The 18,001-nt window shown below is 43.4% G+C and overlaps 1 protein-coding gene across 2 annotated transcripts in view; it reads left to right on the forward strand.

Annotated features, from left to right (window-relative positions):
- Positions 1–2,976: 2,976 nt before the first annotated feature.
- UBAP2 (ubiquitin associated protein 2) overlaps positions 2,977–18,001 on the forward strand; it is a 124,643-nt gene continuing 109,618 nt past the window's right edge. For both annotated transcript variants that reach the window (XM_083884524.1, XM_083884525.1), the window contains exon 1: positions 2,977–3,042. The gene's annotated coding sequence lies outside the window, so the exon portion shown is untranslated. The remainder of the gene's footprint in view (positions 3,043–18,001) is intronic.

Consider the following 18,001-nt stretch of genomic DNA (forward strand, 5'->3'; position numbering starts at 1 on the left):
GCATTAGCAAGAGGGAAGATAGTACCACCTGAGCTTGTCAAGAAGAGATGGTTTAACTGCAACATAGAAGTAGAGCAGACTCCTGAACTAGAAACAGGCTGATATTCTTAACACAAGCAGTTTTCCCTCACAAATGTGACAGGCAAGGAGAATGCCAAAGGACCAGAACAGTGGTGTCCAGCCTGTGGTATGTGAACTGCAGCCTATTTCAGAAATCTGAAGAAAGTGACTGAGAAAAACAATTCTGCAGTAAGCTGAAATAGCCTATCTGGATTTGCACCTGCACCATACTGTTATTTACTGGCTGGAAAACTGAACAGGTCTGTTCTGTTCATGCTAGATATTAAACTCTGTACCTTTAAGACTGGTTCTGAGAGTGAAGCAGGAGGAGAGAAGCGCCGAGTTTGTGTTCAGAAACTGCACTTGCTACCCGGCATCCTTCACACCGACTGTGTTTTGTCTGCAGCACTGGCAGACAGCAGGAAAGAGTTCCCCTTTGCTTTTAGTTAGACTTTTTAGCTAGCTGAGGTAGAGAGGTTCCCCAAACTATGTTTTTTTTTTTCTTTTTCTTGGAACTGTTCAAACCTGCTCTGGACTGAAATCTCAGAAGAACACCGGGAACTCACATCTGTGACCCACCAGGACTGGCTCGCTGCATTCCAGAACAGGATGGACTGGTAAGTGGCTGAGTGAGCCAAGCTACAGTTCATGGCAAGGACTTTCCGAATTTGCCATCTCTACAGACAGCAAGAGGTTTTATTGTTTAATATTATTAAGTTTTTTTATGCTTGTGAATACTTGCTTGTTATATAAACTGTTTTCCCACTTTGCTCCAAGGAAATCTCTTCTCGAACTAGTTGGGGGAGGGGTCACTTGAATTTGTTTTTCTGGAGTGACCCCATTTGGAGGTTTCCTCCCAAAATTTGACATAAACCAGGACACACAGGTAGTAAGGTAGGATTTGCCTGCCAGGCCCAGTCAAAGCTTTGCAGTGTTTAGTGCAGGGTCTTCTCTCCAAGTCTGCTGTACTGAATCACAGGATCATTTAGACTGGAAAAAAACCCTAAGAGTGAGTCCATTCTGTGACTGATCAGCAAGCTGGCAATTAGAACAAAGCACTAAATATCACGTCCAGTCATTTCTTGAACACTTCTACCACTTCTCTGGGCAGTCCATTCAAATGCTTCGCTATCTTTCAGTGAAGAAATTCCTCCTGATCAATATTTGGAGTGAAGGTCTTTGTTCCCAAGCCTCCACCAGTTTATTCCTTTAGCTGTCCTCTGGAAGATTTGTGAGAGCAGTATGCCATTTTCTCATTTATATTTACTCCATGTACAGCAGAAGGAGTCTACAACACTTTGGTCCTGGTATCCCTCCTTAGTTTTCTCCCATTCCAAATGCTCTAGGGCTGGATTCAGTGTGATTTTCAGAGACACATTCCAGCTGGCACTACACCATTTGACAACAGCATCCCAAGAGCTTTCAGCCTTTGTTGTTTTGTGCAGCACACCAAATTTCCATCTTGATTATCAAAGGATTGCCAAGCCATGATAGAAGAATGCTAATAATACTGATTAAATCCACACAGATTATGGAGCTGCAGACATATGTGTCACAAAGCTTGTGAAATTTTGTTTACAGCTGTAATTAATTGTCCCACTGCAACAATAATAAAATGGAATATCAACAGCTGCATCAAAAAAATCAACAATACCTGTGCACTGTTTGGTCTGAATTTCAATTTTGTTCAAAGGACTTTCTATCTTACTAAGAAAAAATGAGAACAGGCAAATCTTGCAGCCCCTCAGCAGTAGAATCTGTTGCAGCTCCTGCACATCTATGCAGTAAGTGTAAAGGATGCAGACTGGCTAAATCTATCTAGTCTATGCAGAGAAAGCAGAAGCATGGAAAAGACCAAATAATTTTCAGATACTGTCTAGGGTAAAAAGAGATATAATGCCGGGTAGCAATATGGGCTCAAGGGACAGAGGATGAGCAAATAGCAGTAAAGGACATCAGACCACAGCAAAGGTCAAGGGTCATGGGATATCATCATTCAGCAGCTGAATAGTCTGAACATCACCTTCAGCAGCCCTGCCTGCTCAGCACCAAGCAGGGACCAACTTCTATACAGGGTAAGTGAACCTGGCTTTAATATGCCAGACCTTGCAATGATGCCCAAAGGGTAAGGACCGCTGCATTTTGGGCAACCAAAGGTGCTGCAAACAGTGGAAAAAACACACAGCAGGAAAAAGCCTAAATGGAAGAACTGTTTTTGTTTGTGGGTTATTTTTTTTTCCCTCCTGACTCACAACCCAAAACTCCTCATCTCAGGGAGTCAAGTTTTACTGACTATCCTTTCTTGCTCCAGTCATTATTGAGTTTAGGCTGCCAGAAACTTCTGCTGTGCCAATCCCTTCCTGTTCTCCATTAATCCCCACCATACTTTATTTGATTTTCTCCTCCTGTAGTCCTGGATTTCTCCATGTCAACAGGGTGCCTCCCCGTGTCCAGCCTCGCAGGACGAGATGTTTACATTAATGTAAGTGCAGAACTGCTTCCAAAATGCCCTGTTCCCGAGCCACTGGGGTCGCTCACAGGGCCCCGTCACGGTACCCCTCAGGGGGCTTCTCAGGGCGTTAGTCACACGGTGTTCCCCCTCACGCGGTCCCTGAGGGGATTCCTCAGAGGAATGGGCTCCCATGCGGTCTATCAGGACGTTCTTCAGGAGATCACTCTTGGGGCCCCTCCCGCGGCCCCTCCTGGGACTTCCCGGGGGGTCCTCTGGGTGTGCTCTACCGAGGGCCCTCAGGGGATCGATCGCTCAGACGCCGCGGGACAAGGTCCCTCAGGGAGGCGCCCGGGGACCCTCACGGGAGCCCCGCCCCCTCCCCCGCCCCGCGCACGCCGGGGAGGGCCGGTCACGTGACGGCGACAGGAAGGGGCGGGCCTTTCCCCCCGCGCGCGCGGCTCACGTGGTCACCGGGAGGGGGCGGGCGGCAGAGGCGGAAGAAGGCGCCGGTGGATGGGCGCGCGCTGGGGGTACGTGAGGGGCTCAGGGCGGGGCCGCGCGCGAGCGCCTCGCGTCACGTCACGTGGGGTGGGGAAAACGACCCCGCGCGCGCGTGGAGGAGGAGGAGGAGGTCACGTGACGGTCGCGGGCGCCGCCGCTTTGTGAGCGCACTGGGCAGGTACCGCGCGCGCGGGCGCGAGGCCCCTCAGCCGCCCCCGCCAACGGCCCCGCGCGCGGCCCCGCCCCCCTCTCAGCCGCCCCGAGCCCCCCGGGCCCGGCCCCGCTTTGTCCCGCCGGCGGCCCCTCGGTCCGCCCAGCCCCGGCCCCGGCCCCGGCCCCGGCCCCGGCCCGCCCGCCGGCGGATTGCGGGGGGACGCGGCTTTGCCCTACTTTCCGTGGCGGCCGCCCCGGCGAAGCTTCGCCCTGGCCTAGATCGCCGTCCCCCCCCTCCGCCCCCTCCTCTGCCGCTCGGCGGGGCGGCGGGTGCGGGCAGCGCCCACCTGGCTGGGGAGGGCGAGTCCGCTTGGCCCCGGGAGAGGTGGGTTCTCTCTGCACCCGCTGACATCCGCGGGAGGGGGTCCTGCGCTCCGCCCCCCTTCGAGGAGGGGTTATCGTCTCGTCTCCTCCACCGAGGATTTCCCTCTGGCGGGTTGGTGCCTCTGGCTCGGCGGATTGTGAGGAAAGCGGGACCAGTTGGACCCCGCAGAGGAGGAGTGAGGCTGGCGGCAGGAGTCAGGCCAGAGGGGAGGTGGCAGCTCGAGAAGTGAACAAGTGGATGATGAAGTATCGATCTATGACTTACATGAGGTTTTACTTCCATACTGTTGTTGCTCATCCCCTTTCCGGATATTCCCTCTCTGGTGGTGGTGGGGGGGTCACAGCTACAGACAATAACATCTCAGCAGCTACTGTGGGTTACTTGAGGACATGACAATGAATGAACCTTCTCCACCTTAGTCGTTCCTTGGCATCGGCTGTGCGTGGTTGCTTGGAATTGGGTGTCATGGCAGGGCTTCACTGTTGGTCTGACTTATGTTGCCTTCAAAAACAACAACAAAAAAGCTCTTCCTCGTTTTCTCCTGTTGCTGCAGAAACTTGCAGAAGGGAAGTGAACTGGTAGGTATTCCTGTGCAAGAAGCTGGATGTAGAAAGGAGCTGGTGCATGTTTGAGTCTAATGGCAAGCGTCTGAACTCTCTGATGTGGTGGAATGTGTGCAGTGCTGTTGGATGCCACCTGGGAGCAGGGTGGACTGGTTTGAAGCTTCTCTCTTGTAAGTGTGTTTGCACCAGGAGTGTAGATGTGCAGAGCACCCTTGGTTGTGTTCAGAGGAGCGGGATGTCTTGGGGAGCAGAAACTCAGGGTTTGCAACGGAGCTGTGTGAAGGAAAGCTGTGGAAGGAGAATGGAGGGGCTGTCCTGGCCTGAGAGCAGCTGGTTTTTTCCAAGTAGAGAAATTGGAGCTGCATGTGAGGGAAGGGAGGGGAGCAGTGCTTGCCATTGAAGCAGAGCCCTTCACAAAAAATGTCAGCGACTCAGCCTCCTGACTTTTGCTTCCTTAATATTTAGCAGGCCCTTTAACAATTCCCTTGGTTGTATCACATTCTCTAATGGAATCTGGATTTGGATTTTTACCTGGCTGACTCAGTATTTATACCTGGACCCAATCTCTCTCTGTGATGGTTTGACCTAACTTGTTTAAAGAATTTATTTTTAACCTTACATTAGGTAACTTGAAAGCAAGCAAGGGTAAATCACTTTGCAGGATTAATGATGTTTTGTGACTCCTGAAGAATGAGCTGGCTTCTGTGTTTATAACCTCAATAATGTTGGTAATCTTGGAGGTGGGGAGGTGTTGGAATTGGACAAGCTCTGTTCTACTTTGTTCTAGTTGTAGTTTTATCGGTGTGTTGATTTTGAAAAGTGTCTACAGTAAAAAAAAAAAAAAAAAGAGTGACATTTCTGAAATTTAGACTGTTTCAGTTGTTTTGGCCCATCCTCCATAGAGCTTCTGTTGCTATGACTTGCAAAAGCGTTTGATCATTTGAGGGGATGTGGAAGCTACAGACTCACCACTAAAATCTAAGGAGCTAAGGGGAAAACTGACAAAATAATCTTGTCTGTTTCCAGAAGCTGTTATTTTTAAACTTTTTTTTTTGTTTGGCTCTTCCATTTTTAGAAGTTGTAGTTCTAGAACCTAGAAGTAGATTGTTGATGTTCTATATTTCTTCCACAATCTTTTATTTTAGGTGGTGGTTTTCCTTGTAAAATGCCATTTTTTGGTGTGCTTTATGTTTGTTGCTGGTGTTGTCCTATTGATATTGGTCATAGCAGAGGAACATACTGATGAGCAGTGCTGGAAAGGTGTATGTGCAATATGCTGTTAATGCTCTATTAATAGTCACCACTGAGAGTCTTAGTAGTAATGTTTACTTGCAGTTTCAGTCATATTTAGTACCAGCACTTAGAATAGGTACTTCATGAGAGACTAGGAGTAAAACTTTGGCTCTGTTATCAATCTTTTTATTTATCTTTGTTTCTTATTTGATTGAAGCACATGGGCAGGACTCTGAAGACCCATGTTCAGTGCTTTGCAACAGCCTTGTATGACCTTCCTGAAAGAGAAGTCAAGTGACTTGTCTGCTTTGTAAAATACAGAAGAGAGAAACTGTGTTATATTTTAGACTTTAGAACTATTAAATGGAAGGTGCTAGAGTTAATACAAGTGATATCCACTGCAGTGTTGTTATTATGCTAGAGCTTTTAGTGAATTTTAGGTTTATCTCTGATACAATCTGTTTACTTGTAGCCCATTGGGTCCTCTGTGCTTTTCAGACAAGACCTAGTTTTGACTTGCACTGTTTTTCATATAACTTCCCTAAGTAGATTACATTCATTAAAGTGAGAGCTGGGATGAAAGGTTATGAAATGCCTCCTTAGCAATTACTTCAGGTTCGTATTTTACAAAAACGTACAAAGGGTTTGTCTGTTTTGCTCTAACATGAAAGTCCACACTCTTTGATTTTGGCCATCTGCACTGGGAGTCTGTTGGAACTCCCCATCCGCCTGGGGCTTCTGCAAGGCTGTTCTTTCCACAGGTGTGGTGCCCTCAGCCCTTCCCTCCCCAGTACTTCTCAATAGTTGGAAGAGTAAACAGGGACGAAAGACAGGCAGTTTAGAGGTGGTATGCTCTGATGCCTAACATCTCATGGCTTGCTCAGCCTGCTTTTACTACATCATAAATATTTTGCTGAGCATATTGTTTTACTTGTGTTCTCTTCAGATTGTAAAACCTGTAAAATAGATTACGTTAACAACTTGATGTAGTTCCCTTGGATGGAGTTGTTTCTATTCTCAGTGCTATTGAAATTCTATTTCTTTTTGTCCAGTTATCTTTGTGGAACCTGCACAATATTGTGGCTTCTTTTGAAAGTAAATTTTTCAAGCTTTTTTTTACTCTCTCCCCAGGCTTCTTAAATCAGTCTTCCAACAGATGAGCTTGGAGGAGTCCTTAACCTGGCTGAATGTAGCATTTTGCATTAAAAACAATGAAATATTTCCCATGTTGAGAGAGCTTTGATCTTTCTTGCGACTTAAGGTTTGCCTGAAGTAATACTCCTATGGTGAACTTTGTGGTTTTGTTTTTCTGCTATATCATACAGGGAATACGGTTTATTGCTGTAGAGGATGCAAGTTCAATGGAATTGGTGTTGCAGAATCATTCAATATGCAAATCTACAATTAAATGAAGAAAGCACAAATACTTTTTTAACCTCCAGATTTGAATCATCAGGTTGCACTTTTGAAAACTGTTTCAGTGGGAGGAGAAATGCTTACCTCAGTCTATTAGGGGGCCCTGTGGTTGAAGGTGTAGGATTTGAATTCACTAGTTATGACCATGTTCCTAAACATTTTTAATGGGTAGCTGTAGAGAGAGTAAATCTTTGTGCAGTTTTATTGCATCTGGTATTGGTTTAATCTAGAACATTTCATTTGTATTTCCTACAAGTAAAGTAGTATTTCTGGAAGTAGGATGATACTTTAGAGACCATATTGAGATTGCTTTTGAGCAAGGAAAACACAGTATTTGTTTCTACTCCATTTGTTTTGCTTAGTAGTTGGAGGATGATGAGTGTATAATAATATGAAATGAAGCATATGGCTTCAGAAACCTTTTTGCTTCCTGTTCCAGTTTGTTTTTAAATGTAAACTAAATCATGGCTATTTTGACCTTTACACTTGGCTTTGTACTGTTTTGTTATCTTTGTTTTTCCATATTTGAAAGCTATTCCTGATTTATTTTTTTCTTTGCTCGTCTTTGACTTTCAAAATCTTGTGTTGTCTTACACACAACTTCAGCAACAGGAATCCGAAAAGAATCCTGGTACCAACCCTTGCACTACTGTTGGGCTGTACATAGTATATTGTATTCAAGAAGCCCTGGTCCATGCATTTGATTGGTTGTGCCCCGAGGGATGGGTGTCTGCTTTTGTTTCAGCTTTCAGTCACACATTCTGGAGATCACTGACTTATGATCCATTTTTGAGACTGACCTAAGAGAGACCTGAGTTAGCGATGTTAACTTTGGGTGACTAAGTGTGATGAGGGGAGCAGTAGTGCACTTCCTGGTCTTGTGCCTCACTTTCTTTTATTAGCCACTGAATGAGTTTCTGAATGTTTTGGACATGGAGTAAGTGCCAAGGGGTAGCTGTCTGAAATTAATTTAAGAGGAAGATTGGAATAGACATATGCGGTTGGTGAAGTTAAGTTAGTGAGTATATAGGGGCATTTGTTTTTTCCTTAGTGTTTGAGAAACACTTTCTGATACATATCTTCAACCTGTTGGTTTCTTTGCTGTTTCTTGATGTCCAGATTAGCAGCAATGCCCAGAAACTCTTCTTTGCATCTTGGAAAAAGATGCTTATTATCTTTTTTTGAATAGTTCTCTGTTATGACTGCAAGTATAAAAGTAATTTCAACTTCATACCTGTACTCTGGTTTTTGTCATTTACCATTTTATTCATTGATCATTTATTTACTTATCCAGTGTATGTTTTTGGATTTTGTCACAATGACTTTCAGCCTATCTGATTTAATTGAAGATTCCCTTTATTTTCTCTTTATTAGTGTTGAAGCAGAAATGCTAGAACTTAAGAGTTATCTCTAATGAAGCCAGTGAGCTGTTTTTGATAACTTTTTTGTTAAAGGACTCTTTGCCTTTTTACTTCATTTCATCATGAGCTGGCCTAGGCTCACAGGGACTTGTGGAGCTGTTCTGGTCTCCCTTTGCTCAAGCAAAGTCATTGCTTGCCCAGGATTACGTCTGAATGTGTTTTGGTTATCTCCAATGGAGACTCTGCCACCTCACTGGACAACCTGTGCTGTGCCACTGCTTGGTTGCCCTCAGGGCACAAAAGTGTTCCCTGTTGTTCACGGGAGCCTCCTGTGTTTCCGCCCATTGGCTGTGATCCTGTCACTGGGCACTGCTGAAAATAGCCTGGCTCTGTCTTTGTACCTTTTCTTCAGGTACTTAGACGTATTGGTGAGGCACCACATTCCACCCAGGCTTTTTTCTCTGGGTTCAGCTACTTGACATAGTCACATCGGGAGTCCTTCAGGCAAACTCAACTCATGTGTCCTTATTGGCCTCTGAGAATGAGGTGAATTAAGCACTAAAGGTTGGTCGAGAAATGGGTGAGTTTAGAGAAAGTACTGTAAAAATGCAGTAAAAGGCATATTTCAAATTTGAGTAATTTCTGTACTTGCAAATGAGGACTAATTGTTTGTCCTGGTTCTAGGTGAATTGAAGACAATAATTCTGCAGTCTGTGAGGGAGGAAGCAGGTTAAACACTTGATTGTCTGATAGTAATAAAATTGCCCAGGTCCTTTGTATGTTCTGTCTAGAAATTGCATGGATTGCAAATTATGACTTAAAGTATAATACATCATTTAGGAGAGTTTAGACTGAGTTCTTACTTCATATTGAACCATCCATTTTATGAAGCTGTCAAAATTATTTTTAGAAGTTCTTTTTCATGGGAGTAAAGCCCAAACTTTGTGGAATTATATGAGTCCTAAATTAGAAGCAAAGTGGACCAGCCTAGTTTTTGTACTCTCATAAGTCCAGATATCTTCCCCAAAAACCCCAAGACCTCCACAGCTGTAGAGGAAGGTTGAAATAAAGTTAGATGGTTAAAATTACTTTCGTAGTTAGGGTTATTGAATCTGGGAAGTGCTGGGATGACTCTTGTAGAACAGTCATCCAAAATGAAACATCACGGAGGTGTAGTTTCTGCTAAGAAACCTACCTCAGATATTTGGCTGACTTCACTCCCTTGCTGATTTTGTGGATTGCTGGGGAGTGCTTTTGAGAACTTTGGCCATGAGAAAGAGTGAATCAAGAATGTATAGCTTTTATATTGTTCTCAATAAACATATCCATAAAAATGACTGATCAAGAGAAGATGTTCAAGTGTTACATTTATTATTAAATTACTCACCCACTATAAAATATGATAAAACATAATGCAAGAAACTGCAGAATCATCCCTTTTCAGTTAATTTTAGTACTTAAGTAAAAATTGAACACAAAAACATATTGAGTGAGGCATCTTGTCTTTCAGGCGAAAACAAGATGATTTTGAACATTTGAGCCAGACTTTGGTAACTAAAGGCCTTTCCAACCAGCAAAAAAGCAAGTAGCTGTTTGGAACTGGAACTGAATGTAGGGGGAAACAAATGAAAGAATTGATCAACTGGAGTCAGCACCATTTTCCTTCTTGAGTCTTTGTTTAGGAGTGGTGAGTGGCCAGGAACTGGTTTTATGGTTGTGGGTCCTGTTTATTGACAGACCCTGATTGAAAAGCTGACATATAACTCTTCCTCCTTTTCCAGTTGCTCCACAGTACTGGAGAAGTGTTTGTTTCAGTTGTTAACATGGACTTTTGATGATACTTCCCTTGACTTAACAGACAGGTTCTGATACAGTGCGTAGAGGGAAAAGGACAGAGCGAGTTGCTTGTGGGGGAGCAGGACATAGCTTGGGGCTAGTTACAAGACAGGTTTGGGGTGGGGGAAAAAGGGGGAGGAGTTTGATATTCTTGATATGACAGGTTGCTGCTTTGATTTGTTTGTTCAAATTATTTGGAATCTGGTTCATATAAGCAAAATCAGTAATGCTGGGGAACCTTACGTGTGTCTTAATGAACAGAATTCCTGGTTTGAAGAACTGCACTGAAAGTGAGTAATGAAATAATGCCAGGAATGATCAGCCCTGGTGGAGTACTTGGGGGAGAGAAAGGGGTCTCTGTTCTCAACATCCCTTTTGACTGTTAAATCTGCCTGGTGAATTATTTGACACTGAGACTATGTTTCAGTCCTTTGAAACAGTTTTACTCTATTATTATGTGTAGTGGCTGTATCTGGTAATGCTGACTGCTAAGCTGTGAGGTTGTTTTGCATCTTTTGGTATTCCTACAAATACGAATGTGTTTTTGTTCTGCATTTATGGCTGTGTGTAGTGCAGCACTGACAACTTGCTGAATTCCTCAGAAGTTTATATATGAGTAGATACGCTGGAAAGACTGTGAAAGTTTTTTAGGAGATAATTTTTTTTTCTTTTCTAAAACAGAAATGTTGAAGGGGATAAGCTATCTCTTCTGGCACTCAGTAATTCTCGGGAAAGTTAGTTTTCTTGGTCGATTCACTTAGTCATTCTGTTGAATAAAATAAGAACATTACCACCTCTTGCATTTCCGGAAAAATCTCAACTTCGTGCTTCTCTAGTTCTCTGCCAGGTGAAGTGACTTCATGTAAACACAGGTCAAACACTGTGCTAAACTTTGCTAAAATGTATATATGAACTTTATTGATTTTGTTACAATTAAAACCTAAAAGCATTAATCTGGAAACATAGCAAAACCTGAAAATAGAGCTTCACACTAGGCTGATTTATCTACATGCGTGTTTGCTCATTATAACTCTATTGTATTTTATGCTGGTATGGTGTTTATAGTTAGAGAGGTGTGGGGCTCTGCTTTCCTGAAATCTTAAAGACCAGCTGGGAGGAAGTGGTATGTTTAGTTCTTCCAGGACTTGGTGTGCATTGACCTCCCAAGCATTAAGCTTTGGGTATGTATCAAAGCTTGTTGAAATACTGACCTGTATTATGTATTCTTCATCTTTCTTTTCAGAAGATATGTGTGTCTGTGTGTGTGTGTGTATATATATATATATATATATGTATATATAATCACCCAAATTTCTAATTAAAAAAAGTGGAAATAGCCCCTCAGTTTAACTTAAAAAAAAAAAAAAAAAAAAGGATCTCTATTAAGCTTTAGATGAGTTTAAAAGTAAAAAAAGCTCCCAAAAGCTTATCTTGAAGACAATGATAGGAATGTTTTGCAATTGTATTAAATTCAAAATATCACAGCTCCAAAGGGCCTAAGGTTAACCAAAACACTATCATGTTTCTGAAACTTACACTTTGAATTCTTTTACAGCAATTGGTAATCTCGCTAAAGCTCTAGAAGAGTGCAGCTAAAGAAATACTTGTTTGTATTCTGAGAATTTTAGTTTGACATCAGTGTACTTCAACAACTTGCCTTTCAGTCATGGTAAAATGTTTGCTGACAAATGAGTTCCAGATAAATGTTTATGTAATTTTAGTTGCCTCTGAAATTAAATTACAGCCTTTAGTGTGTTCACATTAGTTTGTAAGGTTCATTATTTTTTTTAATTTTTTTGATTCACCAGGTTTTATCCTAGTTTTTCTTCTCACTTAATACCATTGCATTTTTTAATATGTTTTATTCCTCATTTGATTTTGGTAGGAATTGATAAATCAGTCAAAAAAAGATTTGTGTTCTCAAATGTGCTTGCATATTAGAATATATGTAAAAATCTAACATAATCTCAGACATAGAAGAGGCCTTACTCTTGGTGTTGTGTGTGCTAGGAATTTTCTGGGTCTTATTTGTTCTGTATACAACATTTGAGATTTTAGAATGGTTTTAAATGAAATTATGTCTCTGGCTCTTAGAATCAGGTAATTCATTTAAACATGCTTTTTCCTTCACTTTTTCTTTTTCTGGCAAAATAAAATCTAAAAAGAGCACAAAATGTTTTTCTTGGAGGTATTTGCAATTCTTCAAATGGACTTCCATGAATAAGTGGAAGTAAAAATTCTACTCTTTCAAGTTGCCATTTTCAGTAGTTGTATGTTTAAATGCAATGTTCTTTTATCCTGTTCTATTGGTCCCTTGCATTTGATCCTGTGCAGAAATTCCTATGATGTAGCTGTGAGCTCACTGTATCTTCCAACAAATCCTAAAAACTGAGACTTCAGGGCAGTGTTCTTTTGAATATCAAAACTAAGGTCATTCTAACACCTTCTTCCTTAGAGTTTTAGAGCATAGCAACAGGGTCGGTAAGTATGGTTTCTCTAATATTAGGCATCAAAACCCAGAGGAACAGAAAGGACAGTACCTACTTAGGTGAGGCTTGTATACTTTAAAAAAAAACTACCTAGAGCCCTGCAGAACTGCACATTTCAGTGTTCTGAAGGTGAGACAATGAGCAGATTTTTAGCCATTTACTATCTGCTGATTGCAGTTTTGAGTGACTGCTGTCTCTTGTACTTTTTCTGCTGATGAGAGAAGGTATGTTGCATTCTTCCTTTTAAATTTTATTTTCACTTTATTCTACTGATTCAGGTTCTTACTAGTTTTCAAAAAACCATGTTTTGGACAGTGTACTCATTGAACTTGAGAAACAGTCTTGTGTTAAATTGAGAACACATTTAAGGCATCATACTGTTCTGCATTTTAAACTTGCCTGTCATTGGTTTCTGAATTTATTTACAGTGTCATCTTGGATTTTTCAGCAAGTGTGCTTAACAGTCCCCTGCTGTGCTGGAAATTTTAAACAAGGCTCTCTAAATAACTGAAAATTATTACTGTGTTTAAAAAGCTGTTACTTATGTTTGTAATGCAGTTTTTAAAACTTGTAATATTTTATCTTTGTTATTCCTTGCTCATCCTTCGCTTGATTTCTGTGCACATACAGCTTTCTGCTTTGCTTAGAGAAAACTGATGTTTACAACACATCTTCTGAGATAGTTTTCAAGATTGTCATTGTCAAAAACTATTTGCTTAATGAAGTTTTTTATATGTGCAGTATGCTCTCTGTAGCTGGTACCTGTAATAGTTTAGTGGTGTTGCTGGAGTTGAACACTTCAGTTAGCACAATGTATATTCCAGGTGCCGTCTTGGAATTCACATCTGTACTGAGGATGAGGTGAACAGTTAATATAAATCCGCTGTTTCAGGAGCTAAGATGTGTATAGAGTACAGCTCCATTTTATTTCAAAAGTGAGTAACTTAATCTTGCAGGAAGGTGGTTGGTCTTTCAGCCTTCCACTGGTAAAATGGACAAGTCACTACTATCTTCTTGGAATGTTTTAGAAAACATGTTTCCTGGTTAGGCATTTTAATATTGCCTTGCACAGTATATAAGCCTGGTGTACCTGTGTGGAATTGAAGAGTGTGACTCATTACTATGCTGTACTCAGCTAACTCAGCCTGCAAAAATATATTAAAAGGGAACATTAACTGTATGAAGGTAAGGGAATACATTAATATGAAAAGGAATTTTTAATGGATTAGCAATAGGAAAAAAGTTTTGAAGAAAAGCCTTATATACTTGTTCAGATTTTGCAAACTTAAAATATTACTCTTGCCCATTTGTGAGTTTTATTGTGAGTTTGACTTGGAAAGAAGTGGTGGAGCAAAGTTACAACCTCCTACTGGAGAGAGAAAACACAAATAACATTTAAGTCAGACCAGAATTGTAGAAAAAGGTACAGATGGAGCTGGAAAAGTGGCCCTGGGTTTTAGAAAAAGCATACAGGTCGTTTTCCACCCCATTCATGTTTAGAGAGAAAGTAAATAGTGAATTATATGCAGTAAAACTGTGGGCAATTTGGCGCTTTCTGTGAGCACCTTGTCTTTTTGGTATCTTCCTCAGAAAGTTCAAGAAACTAAGAAGTGAGAGATGAATTTCATTTTGATTTGATTTCAAGGGTGACAACAACATGGATGACTGTATTCCTGGTATTAGATTTAATTTTGGATAAAGGGCTTTTTTTTGCCTGCTCCTTTCTAGCACATTTTTAAATTTTAGGTTGTAAAGGTAGTTAATCCTTCATCTCTTTCGAAAGTTTGGTATGATTTTGGTGCAGATGAGGTAGACCTGACCTCATATGAGTTCTAGAATGATGGAATGACTGAATGGAATGACTTGGTGTCCCAAGTTGAGAAACTGATTGTGAGGAAAATAGTAGTCAAAATCAGGTGGAAAGGCTTAGGGTAAACCCAAGTTTTCTGACTGAAGCAAGTTAACGTGAGGAGTAGTATCAGAGTAAACTTGTCAAACCTGCTTATTTAAAGCTAGACAAAGTGGTAGTAATGGTTGTGACTGTAGAAAGAGCAATCCAGAGGTGGCAGAGAAATGGCAGTGAACTTTGGCTTTTAGTTCTTGGTGCTGTTTCAGTTGTGTCTTGTTTCTGAGCACCTGACAGTAAGTTTGTAAAAGGATTTCACTCACTTCTCACAGTGTGTCTTAGGTTACAATGTAAGATGTGCCCAAATTGAAACGAGGTAGGGCAGTGTTTCCCTTTGCCCCCAGCAGAAGAGCCAGAGCCAGAGATCATCATTCGCTCTCTATCCCTGGGTGAGCTGTGCGACCTGTGGAGGGAATTCACCCGCCAGACCAACGAGTCCATCCTGACCTGGCTGCTCCGCATCTGGGACGCTGCAGCCAATGACACCATTCTGGATGGAATTGAGGCCAGGCAACTGGGATCGCTGTCCCGGGATGTGGTCATTGACCAGGGGATTGGGAAAACCCAAAAACCTCTCAGCCTCTGGCAGCGACTGCTAACAAGTGTGAAAGACAGATACCTTTGTAAAGAAGACCTCCAAGTGCACCAAGGCAAATGGAGCACAATAGAACAAGGTATCCAATGTCTGAGGGAATTGGCTGTGCTGGAGATCATTTTCTCAGAAGATGAGAGATTTCCTAAAGGCCCAGATGATGTCCAGTCCGGATGTGGTTGAGATTTGCATGGCTTGGACCAGAGATGTACTCACGTTACCTGGCAGCATGGCAGTGGAGGGAAGGCAAAGACAGGATGGGTGTGTTGGTCAAGAAACTAAGAATTTACGAGGACACTGTCATCGCCCCAGTTCGTACCTGTGTCTCATCTGTGGAAACAAGACTGGCTGAGCAAGTCCAGAGCTTGATTGAAGAGGGCCATCAGAGACTGAAAAAAGAACTTAAGGAAGAAATTTACCATATCTTGCAGGAACCAACAAGAGTCTCTGCCATCAGGAGCAGGTGTCCCCCAGCCAGGGAGAGAGGTAACCTCTGGTCTTTTCTTTGGGAACATGGAGAAGACATGAGGAAGTGGGATGGAAAACCCACGGGTGGCAGCCTGGGTATGTGAACTGAAAAGAGAGACACCTACCACGAGAAGAGAGTCAACCCTACCATCTAGAGTCAACGCTGCTCCAGTCTCTCATGCACAGAACTCCAGATGGTACAGGAATGATTATATGACTGATCCTCTTGAAGGGACCTCAGGAGCAAATTTACAGGAAGACAGTAATGTACACCATGACCAGGAATAGGGGGCCCTGCCTCTAGCCAGGTAGAGGGAAAGGGACAGTTGGATCTATTGGACTGTGTGCCTGGCACATCTGAGGCACAAAAATATGTCTTTGGTTGACACTGGTGCCCAATGTACTCTGATGCCATCAAGATATGTAGGAACAAAATCCATTTCTATTTCTGGGGTGACAGGAGGGTCCCAGCAGCTGACTGTATTAGAGGCTGAAGTGAGTTTAACTGGGAACGGGTGGCAAAAACACCCCATCGCGACTGGTCCAGAGGCCCCATGCATCCTCAGCGTAGACTGTCTCAGAAATGGATATTTCAAAGACCTGAAAGGATATCGTTGGGCTTTTGAGATAGCTGCTGTAGAGACAGAAGACATCAGACAACTGAATACCTTGCTGGTCTCTCAGATGGCCCCTCTGCTGTGGGACTGCTCAGAGTCGAAGAACAACAGGTACCAACTGCCACAACAACAGTACACCGCCGCCAATACCGCACTGACAGAGACTCTGTGATTCCCATACATGAGATGATCCCTAAACTGGAGAGCCAAGGGGTGATCAATAAGGCTCATTCACCTTTCAACAGCCCAATATGGCCTGTGCGTAAGTCCAGTGGAGAATGGAGACTGACAGTGGATTACTGTGGTCTAAATGAGGTCCACTGAGCGCTGTCGTGCCAGACATGTTAAAGCTTCAATATGAGCTGGAGTCCAAGGCAGCAAAGTGGTATGTGACCATTGATATTGCCAATGCCTTCTTCTCCATTCTTTTGGCAGCACAGTGCGGGCCCCAGTTTGCTTTCACCTGGAGGGGCGTGCAGTACACCTAGAACCAACTGCCCCAGGGGTGGAAACACAGCCCCACCATCTGCCATGGGCTGATCCAGGCTGCACTGGAGAAGGGTGAGGCTCCAGAACATCTGCAGTACATTGATGATATCATCATATGGGACAACACTGCAACTGAAGTGTTTGAGAAAGGAGAGATTACCCAGATTCTGCTGAAAGCTGGTTTTGCCATTAAACAAAGTAAGGTTAAGGGACCGGCTCAAGAAATCCAGTTCCTGGGAGTCAAGTGGCAAGATGGACGTCGCCAAATCCCCACAGAGATAATAAACAAGATCACTGCCATGTCCCCACCTACCAACAAGAAGGAAACACAAGCTTTCCTAAGTGCCATAGGCTTCTGGAGGATGCACATTCCTGAGTACAGTCAGATTGTGAGCCCTCTCTATCTGGTTATCCGCAAGAAGAACGATTTCCACTGGGGCCCTGAACAGCAACAAGCCTTTGTTCAGATCAAACAAGAGATTGCTCACACAGTAGCCCTTGGCCCAGTCAGGACGGGACCAGATGTGAAGAATGTGCTTTACTCTGCAGCCGGGAACAACAGTCTGTCCTGGAGCCTGTGGCAGAAGGTGCCTGGGGAGACTCGAGGCCGACCATTGGGATTCTGGAGCCGAAGTTACAGAGGCTCCGAAGCCAACTACACTCCCACAGAGAAGGAGATCTTGGCCGCCTATGAAGGAGTTCAAGCTGCCTCAGAAGTGATTGGCACTGAAACACAGCTGCTTCTGGCACCCCGATTACCAGTGCTGGGGTGGATGTTTAAGGGAAAGGTTCCCTCCACACATCACGCCACTGACACCACATGGAGCAAATGGGTTGCTCTCATCACACAGCGTGCCCGTATTGGAAACCCAAATCGCCCTGGGATTCTGGAAGTTATAACAAACTGGCCAGAAGGTGAGAATTTTGGATTATCGTCTGAAGAAGAAGAAAAGCAAGTAACACATGCCAAGGAAGCCCCACCATATAATGAGCTACCGGAGACTGAAAGACAATATGCTCTCTTCACTGATGGCTCCTGTCGAATTGTAGGTGCTAACCGGAAATGGAAGGCTGCAGTTTGGAGCCCCACACGACAAGTTGCACAGGCTACCGAGGGACAAGGTGGGTCGAGTCAGGTTGCAGAGCTTAAAGCTGTCCAGCTGGCTTTGGATATTGCTGAACGAGAGGAATGGCCGAGGCTCTATCTCTACTCTGACTCGTGGATGGTAGCTAATGCTCTGTGGGGATGGCTGAATCGCTGGAAAAAGGCCAACTGGCAGCGCAGAGGAAAACCCATCTGGGCCGCTGACATTTGGCAGGACATCGCTGCCCGAGTAGAGAGACTGACCGTGAAGGTTCGACACGTGGACGCACACGTACCCAAGAGCCGGGCTAATGAGGAGCATCACAACAACGAGCAGGTGGACAAAGCTGCCAAGGTGAAAGTATCACAGGTGGATCTGGACTGGCAGCACAAGGG

This window comes from Zosterops lateralis (assembly GCF_965231275.1).
Source record: "Zosterops lateralis genome assembly, chromosome: Z".
In the NCBI taxonomy this organism is placed as follows: Eukaryota; Metazoa; Chordata; class Aves; order Passeriformes; family Zosteropidae; genus Zosterops; species Zosterops lateralis.